This window comes from Dermacentor albipictus, chromosome 9 (genome assembly GCF_038994185.2).
Source record: "Dermacentor albipictus isolate Rhodes 1998 colony chromosome 9, USDA_Dalb.pri_finalv2, whole genome shotgun sequence".
Lineage (NCBI taxonomy): Eukaryota > Metazoa > Arthropoda > Arachnida > Ixodida > Ixodidae > Dermacentor > Dermacentor albipictus.
This window is the reverse complement of record NC_091829.1, coordinates 68,255,849-68,275,922: the sequence shown is the minus strand read 5'-3', so window position 1 is coordinate 68,275,922 and position 20,074 is coordinate 68,255,849. Positions and strand designations below refer to the sequence as shown.

Below are 20,074 nucleotides of genomic sequence, written 5' to 3'. Positions count from 1 at the left end.
TAAGACTTCGACAGACGTATGGTAGGGCAAACCCCTCAAAAAATCCAATTTGCATTTTCAGCACAGGGAAATTGACTCCACTATGAGGAACAAATTTGCGGAAGCAGGACCTCGAGCGCCCGCTCAAAGCGGTTCAAATGACGTACGGAAGTGCGCCATGTGCCCTGGTGTTTAAAGATGGCGGGCGGAGTTCGGAGGCCGGTTTGTTTATTGTTGTCCTTCGTGGGTTTGTTCGTTATGGCGTAGTTTTTTTGCTTGTGCGCGTGCGCGGCAAGGAAATGATTTGTACTAAAAGATTATATATGAATTGAAAAAAGAGAGACATCCACCCAATCGTAGCAGTTGCCACAAAGAAAATCTCGAAAAAAAAAGTTTCTCGAAAAAAAAAAGCCTCGCAGATGAAGAAAAATTTGTCCAACTCCAGGATTCGAAGGTGGGACCGCTGCCGTTGTGGGGCAGCCGCTCCACCATATGAGCCAACCAGGCGGCTAGCTGATGGCAGAGCGAAGTCGAACTTGTCAACAACTCGAAGCAAAGGCATGAGTTTCACGTAGTCCTTTGTAGAAAATGACTATTAGAGGAAACTCTTGGCTTTGCTTCGGGTTGTTGAACAATTCAACTTCGCGTCGCCAACTGCTAGCAGCCTGGTTAGCTCAGATGGTAGTGCGGCCGCCGCGGAAAGTCGGCGGTCCTGGGTTCGATTCCGGGACGAATTTTTCTTCAACTGCGAAATTTTTCTTTCGAGGAACCCGTGTGGGTTTCCTTTGTAACAATCGACACGATTATGTGGATGTCTCTATCTTAATGACGTCTCTACACCTTGCGGGTGTAGAGAACTATAACGTCGAGATCAAATATTGTTGAAAGTGTTCCTTTTAGACCAGATGTGCGGGTAGTGGTGGTCTTGTGGCATGTTTTCTTTTTGTTATTTTTCCCACGTTACTGTCGTGGTCAAGTCTGTTTCGTGTTTCAAACGTATAACTTGCCCAGAAGATGGTGCGATGGTCCAGCAAATCGAGCAGAAAGAGAACTTTCAACGGTAATCGGTATTCTGAGCAAATGCCTTCATTGATGAGCACAGAACACTAATGAGTCGCTCAACCTACTCATCTGGCGCCACTGCCCTAAACCAACATTTATCAGTGCTTAGACATTGAAGAATGCAACTAACAATGCTGTAGCCTAGTACAATAATGGTAATTTTGCACTAAAACTGTTCTGGAGGCCCTTGGAATTGTTCCAGGTGTGTTTTGTAATATTGCCCTCGACAGGATGGACAAAGAGCGTGTTGACAGGCAGAATTGTATGACTCTGCCAAGAGCAAGGAGGGACGACGGATAAAAAGGAACACTAAGAAGGCTTTTGGAGACGCCTGCAAGAAAGTCAGCCGTGAAATGTATTCTCCTGGAGCAGTTTGAGGATCCACAAGCAGTATTCGCACATGAAACTTCATTTTTCAAATCACCACGAATTCTGGAAATTCTCCTTCGAAACTTCACAGGAATGCAAAAGTGTTATTCAATGGGAAAATTTTTTTTCAAAGTTATATTTCAGAATATCAGCCAAGGGTGAAAAAGTATTTACAGCAAGACGGCAGTCTCTTCGAACAACATGCACATTTTGGCACTTGGTCGGAACATTGGCGGTGCGTTAAAGCAGATAAAGCAGGTCAGACAGGGGCAGTGAAGCCCCACGACAAGAGCAAATCGCTTTGCACCCTCCCTGCAGAGGGCACATTTATTTGAAGAAGCGCCGAATTAAAACCATGAAGCGATTTTTTTTTCAGTTAGCATTGAGACTGTTATGGTAGAGCGAGTGTTATGAATTCTATTAGCACGTGGCAGGTTTTTGAGAGGCAGCTGAGATGGTATAGAGGAGGTATGCGTGTGCATGTGTTGAGCGTGCCTGGCTATGGTTGCGTGCGCATGTGCTGTCTGTGTATGTGTGTGCGGGCGTGTGCCTCGGTATTTGCATTTGCATGCGAGCGAGTGCATGCGTGGGTTCGTGGGAACGTATGTTTTCGAGTTTCAGAATGCATGATTGAGAACAAATATGTGCGTGTTTGTGTGCGCATGGATATCTGCACATGCGCATTATGTGTGTGCGTGTGCGAATGCGTACGACGAATAGAGAGAGAGAGAGTACGTGCGTGTGAGGGAGAGTGTATTTGTGCGGGAGGGAGGCAGAGAGAGTGGGTGCGCGAAGGAGAGAAAGCGTGTGTGTGGGTGTGTGTGTGTGGGTGCGAGCGAGAGACAGAGATTAAGCGCGTGTGAGTGCCTCCGTACTTGCATATGCGTAGGTGAGCGTTCGTTGCGTGTGTGCATGCCTGCATCTAGGCGTGCATGAACGTGCGCGCGCGCGTTAGTGCATGTGTGTGTGCGCATGCGTGCTTACGGCGCTTGCATGGCGGCGTGTGAATGCGCACGCGTGCGACCGTGCGTGTTTGAATTGCAGCTTGGATGCCTGGGGACGAAAGCGTGCATGTTTGTGTACGCATGGATATCTGTGCGTGCGATGCAGAGAATGTATGTGAGCGCGTGTGAGGAAGAGAGTGTGTGATCGTGCAAGGGAAAGAGAGTGCGTGTGTGCGTGCGTGCGAGGGTGTTTATGTGTTTGCGCGTGTTAACGAACATTTTATTGCTTACACCTACTCTTGGAAACAAAAGCGATGCGGAGACCATTAAAACCACTATTTAAATCCTCGAGACAACAAAGAATGACACGGCATCTGTAGCATTATCTCTTTTTGAAAGCGAAACCGACAAAAAGAAAGCGACTGTGACATCAGTCTTTCCGCCCTTGGCTGGTACGGCCGCGTGAGAAGCTGCCAAGCGGTTCCACTTCGTTACCTTCTTTCGTCGGTGGCAACACAATGTCTTGATCGCAATGACGCGCTAAATCTGCACTATCATGCAATCGTGTATCGTTTCCTTGACGAAGCAAGCTTTCGACAGCGCACGTTCACTTCTACATTGACGTTTCAACTTTAAACGGCTTGTTTTTGGAAAAAAACATTGTGAATATAAGTTCTCAGTCGTCTGGCCGCAAGGAACAGGCTCACGGAGCAGTACCATTCATGACAATATCTCAAAAGGCTGAAAGCGGCCAAGTCAATGTTACCCACGATTCTAGTGAAAGGCTCACATTTGGAAGAAAAAGGGAGTGTCTACGAATTTTACGCAGCGGTAGAGATGTATAAAGTATTCAAAAGTTAGGAAGAATCGCGCTTTCCGTATGCTTACTTAAGGAAACACGTTCCACGTCAAAGCCTTCACTAGTGCCTACTCCCCCATAAGACATGTGACCCACTGTGTGCTCGTGGAGCCAGCTGTTCCAGTCACTCTGGCCTTAGCGGCCATAGGGTAACTTGTGATGCAAAATTTCTCGTAACTACGAGCACTAAAATAAATATCCCGCAGACAGATGTCCAAATTATAAGAAAAGTTTTGCTTGCAACGCTTCGTTTCGGTAAAACAAGAAGCAGGTAAACATTTCCTAACGGACAGGTGTCTCTGGAAAATATGTGTAAACGTTACCGCAACTTTCGCATTGCCTAAGATATGAGGATGCTAGTGTAGGAATAAAATGTTCAGCGTACACACAATGGCACCGCGCAAGGACCACTTGCTGCGTTGACTTACTGGTGAGAGGAAAAACACTTTTAATTTGTGTACACGATTCACGTGTCTCCATTTGTCTACTCGAACTGTGTAGGAAAGCGCTAACTTTTCTCGTTAATCTTTCTGGATGTCTCATTCTCTTCTAATGTTGCTGCAGAAGATAAAACTCTTGGCATATTTTGTATAGAGTGAAAGCGTTTCCTTGGCACCATTTCTTGCGTTAGCACCAGGAAATAAGTCGTATACTTATGACTCGCAGAAATGAGTGACAAGAAACCAGCTGAGTGACAAGAAATCAGTTGAGCTACCTATAGAGACACGGTGACTAAAAGATACACACTGGCGTTAGAAAAAAGAGGCTGACTCTGCTAGCATGAAAATAGGGCAATCGTAGGAAGCGGTTGTGTGCTGACATTCACAAGAGTGCACTATAAGTCATACTGCTCTATAAAGGACTGAGAAAGCTAGCACTAACACAGCCTTCAGATTCTAGCAAGTCAATGTCCGACTCATGGTGGAAAATGGCCGAGGACAGTGAAAGCGCAGTTATTACCCACCAGTAACCGACTTCTACTTATAGCGAAGAACAGATGCCCGTGCCCAACTTATCCAGCTTATTTCCCTAACGTGAATGCATTTTTTTCTTAGAAGAATAAGCCGAGTACTAAACACCATCTATACGTACCCGTGAGACTTTCGGTAAAGCGGGACCATCCCATCACCAATATTTCAACCACCAAAACGATAACGCTTGCCGCCTGTAACATGGCGTGCTGCATAAATAAACCGTTCAAGTCGAACTGAAAGGAGTCAGCTGCAGCAGCGTAACTACATTCAACACCATTTACCGAAAGCAGCCGGCCTTCTTGAGTGGAAAGAAAGAATCTCCTCAGAGGTCTGTATGCCGGCAGAGACTTGCGAACTCGCAACCCGCTCAGAAGCATCTTGAAGTGCTGTCTGAACTCCCGAACGCCTGGAAATCGCTCGAGTACGTCGCAGGGTTGTTCAAACGTGGTGTAACATACTCGGTCCTCTCTGTGAGCACATGCGAGGCAGTCTTGATCGCTTCTCGTGCTTAGTTCCTCGCGATCGTGAAGCACGAAAGCTGCTCGAAGCTTGCGTATCAGTGGTCCCTGCGACTCGCCGCCCAGGTACTCAGTGAGTTGCACGTGAGCGGCCGTGTTCACGCATGCGCATGGCGCCACCGCACCTCTGTCGAGGGCGTCTTCCAGCTTTTCCAGCGTGTCGATGCGGTCAGCGGGGCGTCTGAGGGTCACGATCGAGGTCAGCTCGCTGCGGAAGTAGGCCGAAAGAGGCAGTATAGCTGCGAACCACAGCCCGAACAACGCCCTGCGAAGGAATCTGCCACGCCGAGTGCTGGCAGCAGGTTCGACAGCCGAAGTCCCAAGCACGGCAGCCAGTAGAAGCGCCACCGTGCCGACGGCACAGCGAGCACTGGGGCGTACTCCTTCCGTTACGAGTATCTGGGTCGCAGCGACCAGGCCAAGAAGTGTCACCGTGACGGCCACGAGTCTCCAGGATTCCCGGCCAACTTCCCAGAGCGTGACAGTGCGATGCGCGCTTTTTCGCGAGAAGAATGTTTCGTGGTCTAAAACGACGAAGGGGAAATCAAAGCCAAATACTTCGATCTCTCTCATGAGCGCAAGGACGTACGCCATGTCAAACCTGTGAGTGAACGTTCCGTGCACCATTCCTTCGGGCGACGACACCTTGTGAAAGTCTATTGAAATGTTTCTCTCGTTGAGCAGCCGAAAAATAGTCCATGCTGACGGGTGGTAGCACGAATCTTGGTTGTGCCCGTAAAAAGTGCTTGGCGCACGCCACTGCCAGTTTCTTCCCGGCGAGCCGTTTTACTCCTGCTCGATGAGCTTCTGTATCCTGGAGCACACCTCTCCACTGAGGATTTAAAACAGCAGACGATGTATTAGGCAACAATGCTTGATGTATGACGGTGTCGTTCGGGGCAATTAGACCGACCGCTTGGCAGGCTAAGACAGGCGGCCAAGGGCTGAGCGGGTGCGAGAGGATCTCGGAACGAGGTCGAACGAAAAGCCAGGACACGCAGTGATGGTCGAGTCCCGTGGCATTCACAAGTTTTGGTAGATCTTCGAGAGGCGTGGTGGGATCTGCGCAAACCAGCACGGATCTCTTGCCTTGTATGAAGTTTCTGGAAACCTGCTTAAGGAGCCGGTCGTCTGGGAGGCGCCACGTAGTCACTGTTCCACCGAGCTGCCGGGCAAACAGGGCTTTCGCTTCGCTCCCGTGCTTTTCGAGAGAAACAAGCATGACATCTGCATATCGGGTTGACAGTGATGACAGGCAAAATTGCTTGGTCACATTGAGCGTCGCTTCGGTGGTAGCTCCAAGGCTGGCGAAAACAGTTATAAGCATCAGTGACGGAGACATTCCTGCTCGGTATGCCCCTCCGCTGGGCTGGGGCTCGCCGGAACGCCGGTGCAGACTTGTGCAAGCCACTGTAGCTTTAGGCCGCTAATGGACGTCAGAGATATCACTCCTACCACGTGCGCCGAATCACTGCAGCCTCGTGTTCGTTCTTATTGAAAACTGATAGTGAGAGTCAGTGAAACCCAGCAATACGCCACCTTGACTCTATCGTTGCCGAAAGACGGCGTCCAGGAGAGATACTGCACAGCGTATACGGCACCGATTAGAAAAGTGCGTTTTATTTGAGCTTTTTTCGAGAACTTTGATTCACTGTGTGCACCTGAAATGAGCACCGCAGCACTGGCCAATAATTTATGTCCTATCCCCTGTTGCAGGCTTCAAAATAGTGCTGTTGTCGTTGGCGTACACCTCACCCAAAATCATCTGGACCTTGTTCTGCACACCATGGTGTGTAAACACAGCCACGATGTGGTGTGATGAACACACATGCATATTTTATGTACGGATGTTAAGCGTAAACTGGAAGATACGTTGGTTGTAATAAAAATACCAAGAAATTGCAAAACATACCTAATTGAAAAACACTGCAACCATGACATCCACTCGTGACGCCCAGTAAATGGCGTAAGATCGATGATTCCTGTTTTCATCCTGCAGAGTCGTGATACACACCTTTGTTTGCACTCTCATCAGACTTCGACAGAAGCATGGTAAGGTAAACCCCCCAAAAATCGAATTTGCAATTTTGGCACAGAAAAATCGACTGTACTATGAAGAACAATTCTGCGGAAGCAGGACGTCGAGCGCCAGCTCAAACCGGTTCTAATGACGTGCCGAAGTGTGCCATGTGCCCTGGCGTTCCAAAATGGCGGGCGGAGTCCGGACGTTGGTTTATTTATTGCTTTCGTTCGCGCTTTTGTTCGTTATGGCGTGGTTTTTTGCTCATGTGTGTCTGTGTGGCTAGGAAAGATTTGTACTAAAAGATCATGCAATTTTTGAAAAAAGGCGACATCCACCCGATCGTAGCAGTTGCCACAAAGGAAATCGAGACGGGCTTTCGAAAGAAAAGCCTCGCAGTTGAAGAAAAATTCGTCCAAGTCCGGGATTCGAAGCTGAGCCCACTGCCTTTCCGGGTCAGCCGCTTTACCATTCGAGCCAACCAGGCGGCTAGCAGATGGCAAGGCGAAGTCGCATTTGTCAACAGCTCGAAGCAAAGACATGTTTAACGTAATAGTCCTTCGTAGAAAAGAACTATTAGGTTAAACTCTTGCTTTTGTTTAGGCTGTTGACCAATTCATCTAGTAGGCAACAATGCTGTAGCCTTCTCCAATTATGGTAGTTTTGCACGAAAGTGGTTCTGGAGGCCCTTGGAATTGTTCCAGGTGCGTTTTGTAATATCGCCCTCAACAGGATGGTTAAAAAGCGTGTTGACAGGGCAGAATTCTACGACTTTGCCAAGAGCAAGGAAGGACGATGGATAAAAAGGAACACTAAGAAGGGTTTTAGAGACACCTGCAAGAAAGTAAGCAGTGAAATGTATTCTCCTGGGGAATATTGAGCATCCACAAGTGGTATGCGCACATAAAACTTCATTTGTCACAAATTGCGTTGCCTATGAATATCTCGAATGCAATATAATGTTTCTGAGATAGTAGTCTTTATATACCAGTTGGACTTTGTACACATGCACTACAACGTGGCATAAATATACTGAAGTAAAAGATAATCTCTGATGATGTGAATTCTAACGCTGGAAAAAAAAATGTCACAGTAGTAAACCCCTCCCCCCTCCCCCGCCCCTCCCTTTGGCTCACCGCATAACGAAGGTTATCGCACAGCGCAGGATGCACCTGCGTCAATAGGAAATTTCTGGAATGCTATCGATGGTTCCATTCACTGTCTGTGACCGAATCTTGCATAATCTTATTGTATGTATGTGTGACGCGAATAATGTAGAACTTTGTAAATAACACGCGGGTCCCCGCAATTACTCTGCAACGTTCGACGACTGATGAAAAGCTGACGGGCTTGAGTCACTGATCAAATTTTCGACGATCGCCGACTGTGTTCGCCACTGTCGCCGTTCTTTGTGTGTAGCGTGTGTCTTGAGGGCACAGGTTCGGCCAGTAAAACGCTATTTTTGTCATTTCTAGTATTGCTGCTTTCCTCACTGTCACTACTACGTGACACTACCGGGCGACCCCACAAAGCCGTGATCCAAGCCCGAACGCGGAAGACATCACCAACGCCAACAAAAACTAGCGCGGTAGACGCACGCGGCAAGGACTGCCCACGGAGCACGGACTTTTAACTGAGACGAGCTGGAAGATTGTCACCAAGTGAACCCCAATGGCAGCCCCAGCGTTCCCCATCGTACTGCAGCAGCCCAGGGAGACTTCAACGTTCCGCGGTTCAACTTTCCAGGACCCGGAAAGCTGGTTGAGACGTATGAGAGGGACGCTGCATTTAACAGCTGGAACTGTGACAACAAACAGCGACATGTATTTTTCGCATTGGAAGACGCCGCCAGGACGTGATTCGAGAACCGATAAGCCACCTTAATGATTGGGACATGTTCCGAAGCGGCTTCCTGCAGACATTCACAAGCGTCGTACGCCGAGAACGATTTGAAGCGCTCATAGAAACCCGGATGCAGCTGCCTTATGAGACCGCTACGATCTTCACGGAGGAATTGAGCCCTCTATTGCGCCACGCCGACCCGGAAATGTCTGAAGAGAAAAACTTCCGCTTACTCATGCGTGGTGTGAAGGAGGAGCTTTTCGCCGGAATGGCCAAAACCCCGCCGAAGACCATCCACGAGTTTTTTCGCGAGGCCACCAGCATCGAAAGGACACTTGAGATGCGAACCGGGAATTCTGTCACCGCACGAGCTCTACATATTACGCTTGAATTTAATCACTGGCCACCGACGATCTACGTGAGACTATCAGAGCGGTCGTACGGGAAAAGTTGCAGAAGTTCTATCCAAGGTCGCAGTCTCAAGTGGATTCACTCACCGAAATCGTCAAACAGGAGGTTCAGCGATCGCTGGGAGTTCCTGAGGTTCAATCACAATCCCCGCAACCCCAGCCGGAAGTGATGGTTTACGCTGGTGGCACCCGCCGTCAAGGCCCTCCTCCACAACCACGCCAGGGCCCTGTAGCGTCGCTATTGCGTCGTCCACCGCCACCGTAGCCAGCACGCCCACCAGTCGGCCAGCGCAGCTTCGCGAGGAAGACGGATATTTGGCGAGTCCCCGACCATCGCCCACTCTGCTATTACTACGGAGAAGCCGGCGACGTGTACCGGCGATGCCCATACCGCGACTTGGGACTGCGAGGGTTCGCCGTCAGTGCGCCTCGTCCACAGCTTGGAAAGTGCTTGCGTGACATCGCCGACTACCTCGCCGCTACTCCACGACCCCCCCCCTCCCCCCTTCACCATCACCAGGCCGCTCTCTATCGCCGCAGCGCCGACCATACACTGCCCCAGCTCGGGGCCGCTCTGCGTGCCCATATCCTGAAAACTAAAAGCAGCAACCGATGGAGGTGCGGTTGCTGTTCGTCGAACTAACGAAAATCCTCCGCCGTCGATGAAGACGCCGAAGAGACTATCTCGACCGCATAAGAATGACTACACGCCGCCGTCCCGACGAAGTCTGGCAGCAAAAAATACGCAGATGAAAGGCAACCTGACGACACGACGTTCCAGCCACAGGTCAACGTGGTGCAGCCGTGATCCGAAGCCAAGACCTAACTGTAACGCAAGACAAAGAACTACCGACCTCGACGTGTTTCTCGCCAGCCACGCAGTCCCTGCGTTAGTAGACACAGGAGCCGATCACTCCGTCATGAGTGGACTCATCACGGCCCAGTTGAAGTTAAGACTGCATGGGAAGGCCCTCAAATTCGGACAGCTGGAGGACACCTCTATACGCCGACTGGAATGTGCAAGGCAAGGATTACCGTTCATGACCGACCGGACTTACTCTGCAACCTTCGTTGTGCTCCAACAGTGTTCACGAGACGTTATTCTCGGAATGGACTTCCTGAACCAACACGGCACAGTCATCGACCTGAAGTCGAAGTCGATAACGCTGTCGCAAGATGGAGCGATACCGCCGAAGAGCTCCCGCAGTCACCATACCTTGAGCGTGCTCGAAAGTCAAGTCAGCATCGCGCCCTGCTCCAGCATTGTCATTGTCATCGGCACGAAAATACCTGCGATGTAAAAGGCGCCATCGAGGGTGACCAACGTCTCCTGCTAGACCGTGATATTTGCATCGCAAGAGGTATCGCTTGACTGCACGGAGGAAAAACGAAAGTGTTGCTGACAAACTTCAGCCAGCAGTTCAAGCACATCGACAAGGGCACGGCGATCGTGTACATCGAGGAAATTCTGGAAACTAGAAATGCGTTTGTCCTCTCGGATTCTGCCGCATCTAGCCCGACGACCATAGTTCCCGAACCAGACTTCGACATGAATCCAAGTCTCCCCATGAATCAGCAGCAACAGCTAAGAAGTCTGCTTCGACGACACGAAGACTGCTTTTTGACGTCATCGAGGATTTGACAAACACCAGTGGCAAAGCATCGCAAAATCACTGAAGAATGCGCTTGACCACTCCGCCAGAGCATTTACCGAGTTCCAACGCCAGAACGTGAAGCCATAGGAGAACAAGTCGACGAAATGCTGCGCGACGACATCATCCAGCCATCGAAAAGCCCGTGCGCATCCCCTATTGTCTTGGTGAAAAAAAGGACAGACCTTACGTTTCAACATCGATTATGCTGTGCTCGGCGCCTGCAACGTTTCAGCGCGTCATAGACTGCAAGAATACGATAGCCCTGTAATCTACAAGTCCCGACGAAAACACCCTGATGCCGATGGCCTATCACGCGCCCCCATTGACCCGCCGCCGCAAGAGAACGAGGATGACGACGTAAAATAGGGCGTGGCGAATGGACTGACAAACATACAGGATCGTTCTTCATTTCGTAGCTTAAAATTTGAGTTCGCGATAAAAGAAAGGGAATACAAAAACACTGCAACCCGAGAAAATTGAAGCTGCTTTTACTGTTTACAGTGATGAAGATAAAGAAGTAAACCTTATAAAAATAAAGAATAAGAGCCGGCGATCTTCTGCATGTCGTCCTAAGGTGGCCGGCATTCTAGGTCCAGGATTCCATGGCCATGTTTACGTTCCTTTCTTCTTAAAGTTGATAATACTTAACCCCGTGCCAGTCGACAAACAAATCAGAGCGCATTTCTTCTAATTCCAACTTTCGACAATCAGTTTTTGCGGGCACGTTCCATATTCAAGAGACAACAACAACAACAACAACAACAACAACAACAACAACAACAACAACGAGCCGTTATTCGTGTTGCTTTCCTTAGGTAATGATTCTGAGATTTTGGCATAGCCGGCTTTAACGTAGCCCACCTTCCCATGTTTCTACATATATAAAGAAAGGAAGACGAGTAAGAAAGCACGAGGCTACCCTCCCATGTTTCTACTTATGAAGTAATAAAAAGAGAGGAAGATGAGAATAAAGGAAAAATGGCTGTGGCTTAGCTAAGGTTAAGCCCAGGATGCGAAGCATACTAGCCTTTATTTTAGTTGTTGCACCACTGTTTAGCCTGGTGAACTGCTGTTGCTTGGCTATATTTGGTTCGGCTAGACGAAGAAACAACTCATGCGTTACTCTGCTTCGCCTTCAAGAGTGGAACGCGACAGCGTTCCCGTCGACCCGCCAAGGGGTGTAAGACAATGGGCTACGGCGCAGCGACTACGCGCCCCGCATTGGACGCGGTGAGCGTCGAGCAACGCAGCCTTCGGCGCGGCAACGAAATGTGCGCCTGAGCAAGCGACGCACACCTGAGCCTTAGAAACAGCTTGTTTCTAAGGCAACACCGCATTCACTAGAGGCGCTTTTGTACCGCTTTGAAGCATCGTACTCGTGGCTCAGTGGCAGCGTCTCCGTCTCACACTCCGGAGACCCTGGTTCGATTCCCACCCAGCCCATCTTGCAAGAGTTGAGCCAAAGCCACCTAGAAAGTCAGTCTCTGTAGCACGCCACAACCTTCGCTTCTCATTCCAACGAGCAGCTCTGTCTCCAGGAGGCATCTCACCTCGTGAGTGTCTAGCAGAGGGAAGCGCAGCTGCTTATATACCGCCGCGACGCCGCGAGTTGGAGCCCCGTTTCTCCTCTGTCGTGACGTCACGGTGTCACGTGGTATTGAAGGCGACACCGCCGCGCCTGAGGAGCTGGGTTGAGCTCTCGTAATAAGCTTCGCATAAAAGAAAGGCCACGAGGCCCGAGAACGCGAGCTCGATCCCAGTGAAGAAGATAAGTGGAACCGCGAGTAGTGCTCGTATCGGTTGGACGCTTCTTCTCGACTGCTGTGGCCTCCGAGAAAACCTCCCGATATGGACCTGCAGCAACTACGCAGGAAGTCCAAGGTAAGCACTCACTTTGAAGGATGAAACGGGGAGAAGCCGAATGCAGCGGAGCACGAAAGGCTAGTACGAGGCGTGCGAACTGCATTCGCACATGCGGAAAGGAGAAGGCCCCGCGAAATGCGCCTGCCAACTATAGGACTGAATTACGCAACCATCCCTGCTCGTTATCCATTTTGTTTCCTCTTCTATTATTACTAAAAGTCGGCATAGTGACTGCTCCAGGTGGCGGTGTCCGAGTGAATGCTTGTGGGGATGCGCGACTCTCGCGCGTCCCGATGTTTTTCCCGCATAGCGCGTCTCCTGTAATGCGGCTTTGCCTCGTGTCCTGCATGATGCCCGCGGCGGTCGATGTGGTTGGGGCGCAGCGCGAGAGATGGCGCGAGTGTTGCGCTGCTAACGCCGTCTCACGGCAGGGTTACTTGGGGGCGCAGGGCAGAATGGGCTGTCTCTTTCCCGGCGGGTCGGCGAACCGCGTGGACATACCGCGCGCGCGCGGCGACCCATGCTTCTGCGAGACCGCCTCGCGTGGCCGCCTTTGAACGCGCCACGATTCGCGTGACCGTACACGCGAATGACCAGGCGTTGGGATCCAGCATGGGGCGAACATATTCGCTCGCTTCCGGTCGCGGTGAGTCGGACTTCTAGATTTGTCGCGCGCCCCATCGGCATGTTTTGTGGATAGCAACTCGGCTAGAAGGCATTGCTATGAAAGGTGCAATAAATGCCCTTGTGATTGTTTGCACTACTGTGTGTTGTCGTTCCTTTGTCCCAAGAGCACGGAGGAGAACCCCACATGCTTTAGCTAGCATGTGTCGTGTTCCAAATAATCTTCAGTAACGCTTCGATGTATATCACTATATAGGCTTCTGTACGCTTCCTTGCCTTACTATGTGATACGTCAGCAGTTTATAAATGTTCATGAGCTAGACAGTAAATTGGCCGCTTCAAGGGTTTTTGTAACACACACACACACACAACGTAGGCAATGCTGCTTTTCTTTATATTTTTTAATCTAGGCATTTGAGCATTCTGAGGAGACACGCGGCTAATGGTATCGATGTACTTGACTGGGCTACATCACCTACATACATTTCAGACTGTGCCCGACGAAAGAGGTAAAAGTCTGTACTTTTACAAAAGATTGTACACAATACAAACATGCAAAATTGTGTAGAAAAATTACGATTACAAACGCAGGCAATAGCAACGCTGAAGCATCTGCAGAATGGAAAGTACAGCGGTTATACAAATACCGTCAGCATTTTAGAGCAGCGCGCATGTCCTGCTCACAAAATAAAGAGATGAATAATTTAAGTTGTTAACATGACGCTTGCGTGTTTAGCGCAAGTTGCAGGTTGCCCGGTAAGATTCTGCTTGCTGACCTTTTAAAGGCGCAAGCTGACGAGAGAGAGAGAGAGAATAAACATTTTTATTAGGTGAAGCAGCTAGGGAGAGGCGTCCTCAGTCCAGAATGCCTTGAGCTCGGGCCGCGTCCTGGGCCCTCGCAATCAGCCGTTGCTGATCCTCGAGGTCGGAGCTGGCCAAGGCTCTCTCCCAAAGCTCGTTAGTGGGGTAAGGGTTCGGATGATTTAATGGTGCCGCTCTGCAACCTCCTACTATGTGCCTGAGGGACCCGGGCTCTGCGCAGAAGCGGCATTGCGGAGAGAATTTTGTAGGGTCTATGAGGTGATTCCTGGTTGGGTGGGGGAATGTATTGATCTGTAGAGCTCGGAGGAATCGCTCCTGCTCTCTAGGTAGTGACTTGTGTGGGGGTGCATATGTTCTGCGGGTTAGCTTGTAGTGTTGTGACGCATCTTGAGTCTTGGTAAGAGACTAGAGGGTGCATGCGCTCGGGTTCAGATTCCTCGGCGTTGGCTCGGTGGGTCAGATCTCGAGCCACGTGGTTGGCGACCTCGTTGCCAGGAATGCCTTGATGAGCTGGCGCCCAGATGATCATGACTGATCTCGTTGGCGGCTTTTGATTGATGATCCGGAGTGTAGTGGCATGAATTCTGCCGCTAGCAAAGTTGCGGCACGCCTGTTGGGAGTCTGTCACTATGACTTCAACCTCTGTTTGGGAGAGAGCGAGGGCTATGGCCGCTTCCTCGGCTTTGAAGGGATTGTTTCGTGTGAGAGAAATGCTGCTCCGATGTTCTGTGTTGACGACTACGGTGGCTGTTGTGGCTGCGCGTCTGGAGTAAGAAGCCGCGTCAGTGTAGGCTGTAGAGGGTAAAGTTCCGTATCGCTTGTGTATGGCCAGGGCGCGGGCCTCCCTTCGCTCTGCGTGGTGCACTGGGTGCATGTTGCGAGGCAGAGGACGTACGGTGATTTTTCTCCGGATGGCATGGGGTAAGTTCACAGTCTGAGGCGTCGGATGGCTCATAGGGGCAGAGAGCCCCAGGCGTAAGAGAATGGACCTCCCTGCTTCCGTAATCGCCAGCCTTGTTCTCTGACTGGATAAATGTGCCTCGATCAGCTCCTCGGCCGTGTTGTGCACACCTAGTCGTAGTAGGCGTTCTGTGGACGTACTGATTGGCAGACCCATCGCCTGCTTATATGCCTTTCTGATCATTGTGTTGATTTTCTTGAGTTCCGTCTCGTTGAGTAGTGCGTACGGAATAGCGTAAGTTATTCGAGACACGACGAAGGCTTGGACAAGCCGAAGCGTGTCCGCCTCCCCCATGCCTCTTGTCTTGGTTGTTATTCGCCGGATCATGTGCGTAACTTGGGCTGTTGTAGTCTTAAGCTTTTGAATTAATATTGTATTGGTGCGATCCGACTGGAAAACCATTCCCAATATCTTTACGCTCCGAGACGGAACGATGGTGTGTTCCTCCAGCTGTATGGTGATAGTGGGCGAGTCGCATCTGTGCTTCTTTCGCGGTGAGACCAGGAGTAGCTCCGACTTTTGGGGGGCGCAGCTGAGCCCGCATGACTTAGCATAGTCGCTCACCACGTCTGCAGCTTCCTGCAAGCGGTTCTCCATTTCCCCGATGGACCCTGTGGACGACCAGATGGTAATGTCGTCAGCATATAGGCCATGCCGGATCCCTGGGATGTTATCGAGGAGCGGCGGTAGGCCTATTAGGGCGATATTGAAAAGGAGAGGGGATAACACTGCGCCCTGTGGTGTGCCGCGCCCGCCCAGTAGGAAGGGGTTTGTGGCTTTGTCCCCGACCTTTAGGATGGCTTTTCTATCTGAGAGGAAATCTCTGATATAGGAGTACGTCCTGGCCCCACAGCCCAGCGCGTTTAGCTTCTGTAAGATTGCTGTGTGCTTGACGTTATCGAACGCCCCTTTAAGATCTAAGGCGAGGATAGCCGTGGGGGAGTTGCGTGTCGCTGGTACAATCACCTCCTCTTTCAGCTGAAGTAGGATGTCTTGAGTTGAGAGGTGTGGACGGAATCCTATCATCGTTGTTGGAAGTTTCCCCGAGTCCTCCAGGAATGGTTGTAACCGATTGAGAACGATGTGCTCTAGGAGCTTTCCTACACACGAAGTGAGGGAGATCGGTCGTAGGTTCTCAATGGCTGGTGGCTTGCCTGGCTTCAGTATCAGACGAACCTCGGCTATTTTCCAGTCCTCGGGAAGGTTTCCTTTCCTCCATACTTCATTAAGATGAGCGGTAAGCTCTAGTAGCGAGGGGCTGTCAAGATTTACGAGTGCCTTATTGGTAATTTGGTCCATTCCCGGGGCTGTGTGGCGTCTCAAGCCCATTATCGCCGCTGTTACTTCATGTAGATGAATGTCCTCATCTAGGAGCTCGTTAGGGGTGCCGGTGTAGGGTGGCAGAGGCTCCGATGGCTGTGTGGGGAAGTACTGGGCTTTGAGAGCCAAAAGGAGGTCCGCCTCATTTGCAGGAAATTGGTGAATTACTCGGGCCATATTGTGGTGGGATTCCGTTTTGCTGCTGGCCGGGTTGGTTAAATACCTCAATAACTTCCACGTCTTGGAAGTACTCAGTCTTCCTCTCAAGCTGTCGCAGAGGGATAGCCAATTCTCTCGGCATAGTGTGGTAGCGTATTCCGCAGCCTCTTGTGTGAGTAGTGCTATTCGCCTCTTGAGCTTGCGATTTAAACTTTGCCTTTTCCAACGCTTCAGCAGGCTACGCCGGGCTTCCCACATGTGGAGCAAGCGAGCGTCGATGCTTGGAGTGGTGGTGGATGTTTCAAGCATTTTGGTGTGCGCCTTCACATCCTTCTGAAGCTGAGTGATCCAGTCCTTAATTGACGGAAGCTGTTGGCTCTGTTCGTTCGCAGCTCTTTCTTCTCTTATCTCCCGCAGCTTGGTCCAATCCGTGAGGCGAGCCGTGCCTATCCTGGCTTTGTATTCGAGCCCATGGAGAGTGGTGGCTAGCAGCGCGTGGTCGCTGCCTAGGTACTCCTCCAGATTGGTCCAGCAAGCTTGGGGGATATTTCTGGTGAGGGTTAAGTCGGGGTTCGTGTCTCTTTGAACACTTGTGCCGAGCCTCGTGCTATTCTTTGGATCGGTGACGAGTGTGAGATCCATGTCCTCAATAACTTTGTGAAGCATGTTTCCCCTGGGGTTGGTGTACGTATAACCCCAGAGGGGGTGGGCTGCATTGAAGTCGCCCACAATTAGAAGCGGATGGTTGCGTGCTGCGTGCGTGGCTTGCTCCAAAACCAGTTTGAGGACCGATGGCGCGCTTTTCGGCCGACAGTAGACGTTTAGAACAAACATGGGACTCTTCTTCTTTGTTGCCTGTGGGATAATTTCGAGCAGAATGGCAAGCGGGTCGGATTGCTGGAGATGGTGTTGAACGGCCACTAGCTTCTTACTGACCAGGGTGTGAAGGCTGCTGCCTGAATCGGTGCCATAAGTGACGTATCCGGGTAGGCGGACGTGTGTGTTCGTTTCTTGCAGTGCGATGATTTCGGGTGGTCTTGTTGATGTAGCGATGTATTGTATCAGTGATCCATACTTGTTCTTGTAGCCCCGGCAATTCCACTGCCACACCGTGGTTTCGCCTGAGGAGCCCCCGCGCTTACTGCATATATGTTGAGGCGGAGCCATCTTGGTTATCAAGGGGTGGTGATGCATGCACAAGATGGGGTTCTGGGGAGCCCAGAGAATCTGGCAATTCTGGTAGGGTCTGATGAGCTGTTTTCTTGGGGCGCCGGCTCTGACGAGCTTCCAGTGCTAGTATGCGTTCCTCTAGCCTCATGATGCGTTCCGCCAACTGAGTGTTAGAGTGTTGTTGTTGAGTTGCGTATTGTTGTTGTTGTGCCGCTGACTGTTGTATAGCTGTGAGTTGTTGCTGCATGGTAGCTTGTAGGGATGTCTGAAGGCTCTGAATAGCTTTTGCTACTACCTCTTCTACCTTCTGGAGAGTGGCGTATTGGACGGGTATGACTCCCTGCGGTGCAGTAGGCTGCGCGGTTGCTCGTTGCGGTGTCGGGTTTGAAGTGACTTTTTGAGCTGGCTGTTCTTCCCGTTTCCGCTTCTCCGGGGGTGGGGTTGAAGTGTTTTGTGTATGGGTAGTGCTATTTCTTCCAAGTAATTCATCTTTAAGTGCTACGAATTCTGCATGTACGCTAGTGATTTCTGATTTGAGTTTTGCGTTTTCTTCAGTGAGACGCCTAATCTGGGCATGTGCCTGTGCCAGCTCTGTGTCAACAGGGGGGGGGGGGGACGAGCTTTGGGAGAAACAACCTGTGCCCAGCTCACCTGCTGCGTGACCTGCGCTGCTCCCTTGCTTCCCCTCCTGCCGCTTGAGGAACGACCACGGCTCGAGGTCCTGCCATGGGATGGCGTCCGTCGTCGCGATGAGGTCCTACGCCTGGAACCGGAACGCGGCCTGGAACTGCTCCTCCCCTGGACAGCTCCGCGTCGTTTCGGGGACCGCGACTTGCGGGATGCTGAGTGCTCGCCACGCGGCCTCGGAGACGAGGAGCCTGCTCTCGGGGTCTGCTGCGGTCTCCGGTGGTTGACGGGCGGCAGGAACCTGTTGGGGCAGGCTTTCGCTGCTGTCGGGTGATCCCCGCCGCACAGAGAGCACCGAGGGTGGCACTCGTGCTGCTCCGTTGCTAGCGAAGTGCCGCACTCTCTGCACTTGGGTGTGGCGGGTGGCCGCGGGCAGACGTCCTCTCTGTGGCCTGTCTCGTTGCAGGTTCGGCAATGTGGCACGGTTCTCTTGTAGAGGTAGCACCGCAGAAGAAGGCCGGAAAATTCGATGTAATATGGCACTGTTTTTCCCAAGAATGTGATCACCATGGTGGTTGTGTTTCCCAGTCTTCTACATGTTAGCGCCTCGTATCCGGGAGATTCAATGCGTTTAAGTAACATTTCGGGCGTGGTGTCGTGATCGATGTTGTGTATTACCCCTTTGCAAGAGTTATCGGGGGAAATTCCGTATGATGCAATATCATATGTTGTTGCATCAATTGTAATTTTTTGCATCTTGCTTAGTGCCGAGGCCGTAGCTTCTGAGGCAGTGCTCAGAACAAGGATGTTTTGGTCTTCGTCGATGCGTACTTTGAATCCGGTGGAGCCGATTTGCAGCTTTGCGGCATTTGTGATGGCGTCCACCAACTTCCCTGGGCTCACCTTGTTGAGCTGCAGGCCGTTCCGTGGACGAACCGCCAACTTGTAATCATCGGCAGGAAGGGGGGGGGGGGTTGTCGGGGCTTGCGAATCGCCGGTCGGCTGTGGCGGAGAACGGGCTTCGGTGGCGTTCGGGAAAGTTGGGGCGTGGTCGAGCGTGTCTGCAGCCGACGGCGACGGGCACGACTGGTAACATTGATCCAAGGCTCATTGTCTTCTTTGTTCTCCTCAGCGGCCGGAAGAAGTCCTTGGGATTCGCGAATTTCCATGTCCTCGTCCTCCGGGGCCCCGGTAGACGATTGGTGGGCTTTGTCGGCGTCGGCATTGAGCAGCGCGTTCGCCATCTGCAGCGGTGCGGCGGCCGAAGCCTTTGCTAGGCCTCGCCACTAGCGAAGTAGGTTTAGCGGGGCGGCCCCGCTTCGAAACTTGATGTGGCCGTAAAATGCAAAATATAGCACTTACACCCTCAAGTTTGGTGTTGACGTGCTCGGGCTGACTTCAGGCACACGATGATTACGTAGAATCTGGATGCGGAGGTGATTTCGCCGAAAATGTAGCTTCTGTGCGGAGCAGATGTGGAGCCCATCCGACGAAATGGCGTTCAGTTTCTTCAGTAGGACAGAAATTACTGCTTAATAAAGAACTAATTTGAGAGAGTAAAGTTTGCGTTCCCTAGGGTTGCGCAAGGTCGCGGGGTCAATCTTGTCTCGAATTTTGTCTGCCTCATTTTTCGCAGTCAGTAACATCGAATCGCTCGCGATTCAAATATCGCAGCCGGAAAGCCGCAAGGGCGAGACATGTAGTTAAACAATTGTTAACTGGGCAGTATGCGTAGTTTTATAAAGCAAGGTTTCGTGTGTTCACGAAAGTACAAGTTATAGACCGTATAGTCCTTTAAGTGATGTTAATAAGAGCGTAAGGTATACTTTTTAACATACACTACCCCAAAGGGGAAAACAGTAATGCACGCAAGATTGTAACTGTCTTTTAAAACTT

General features: G+C 51.0%; 1 protein-coding gene across 2 annotated transcripts in view; it reads left to right on the top strand.

The window, feature by feature from the left end:
• LOC139050116 (uncharacterized) overlaps positions 1-20,074 on the top strand; it is a 31,239-nt gene that overhangs the window by 4,934 nt on the left and 6,231 nt on the right. Inside the window, exon 1 of one of the 2 annotated variants that reach the window (XR_011508795.1) lies at positions 12,405-12,513. The exons of the other annotated variant lie outside the window; for it this stretch is intronic. The gene's annotated coding sequence lies outside the window, so the exon portion shown is untranslated. Of the gene's footprint in view, positions 1-12,404; positions 12,514-20,074 lie in introns of those variants that run through there. 2 annotated transcript variants of the gene reach the window in all.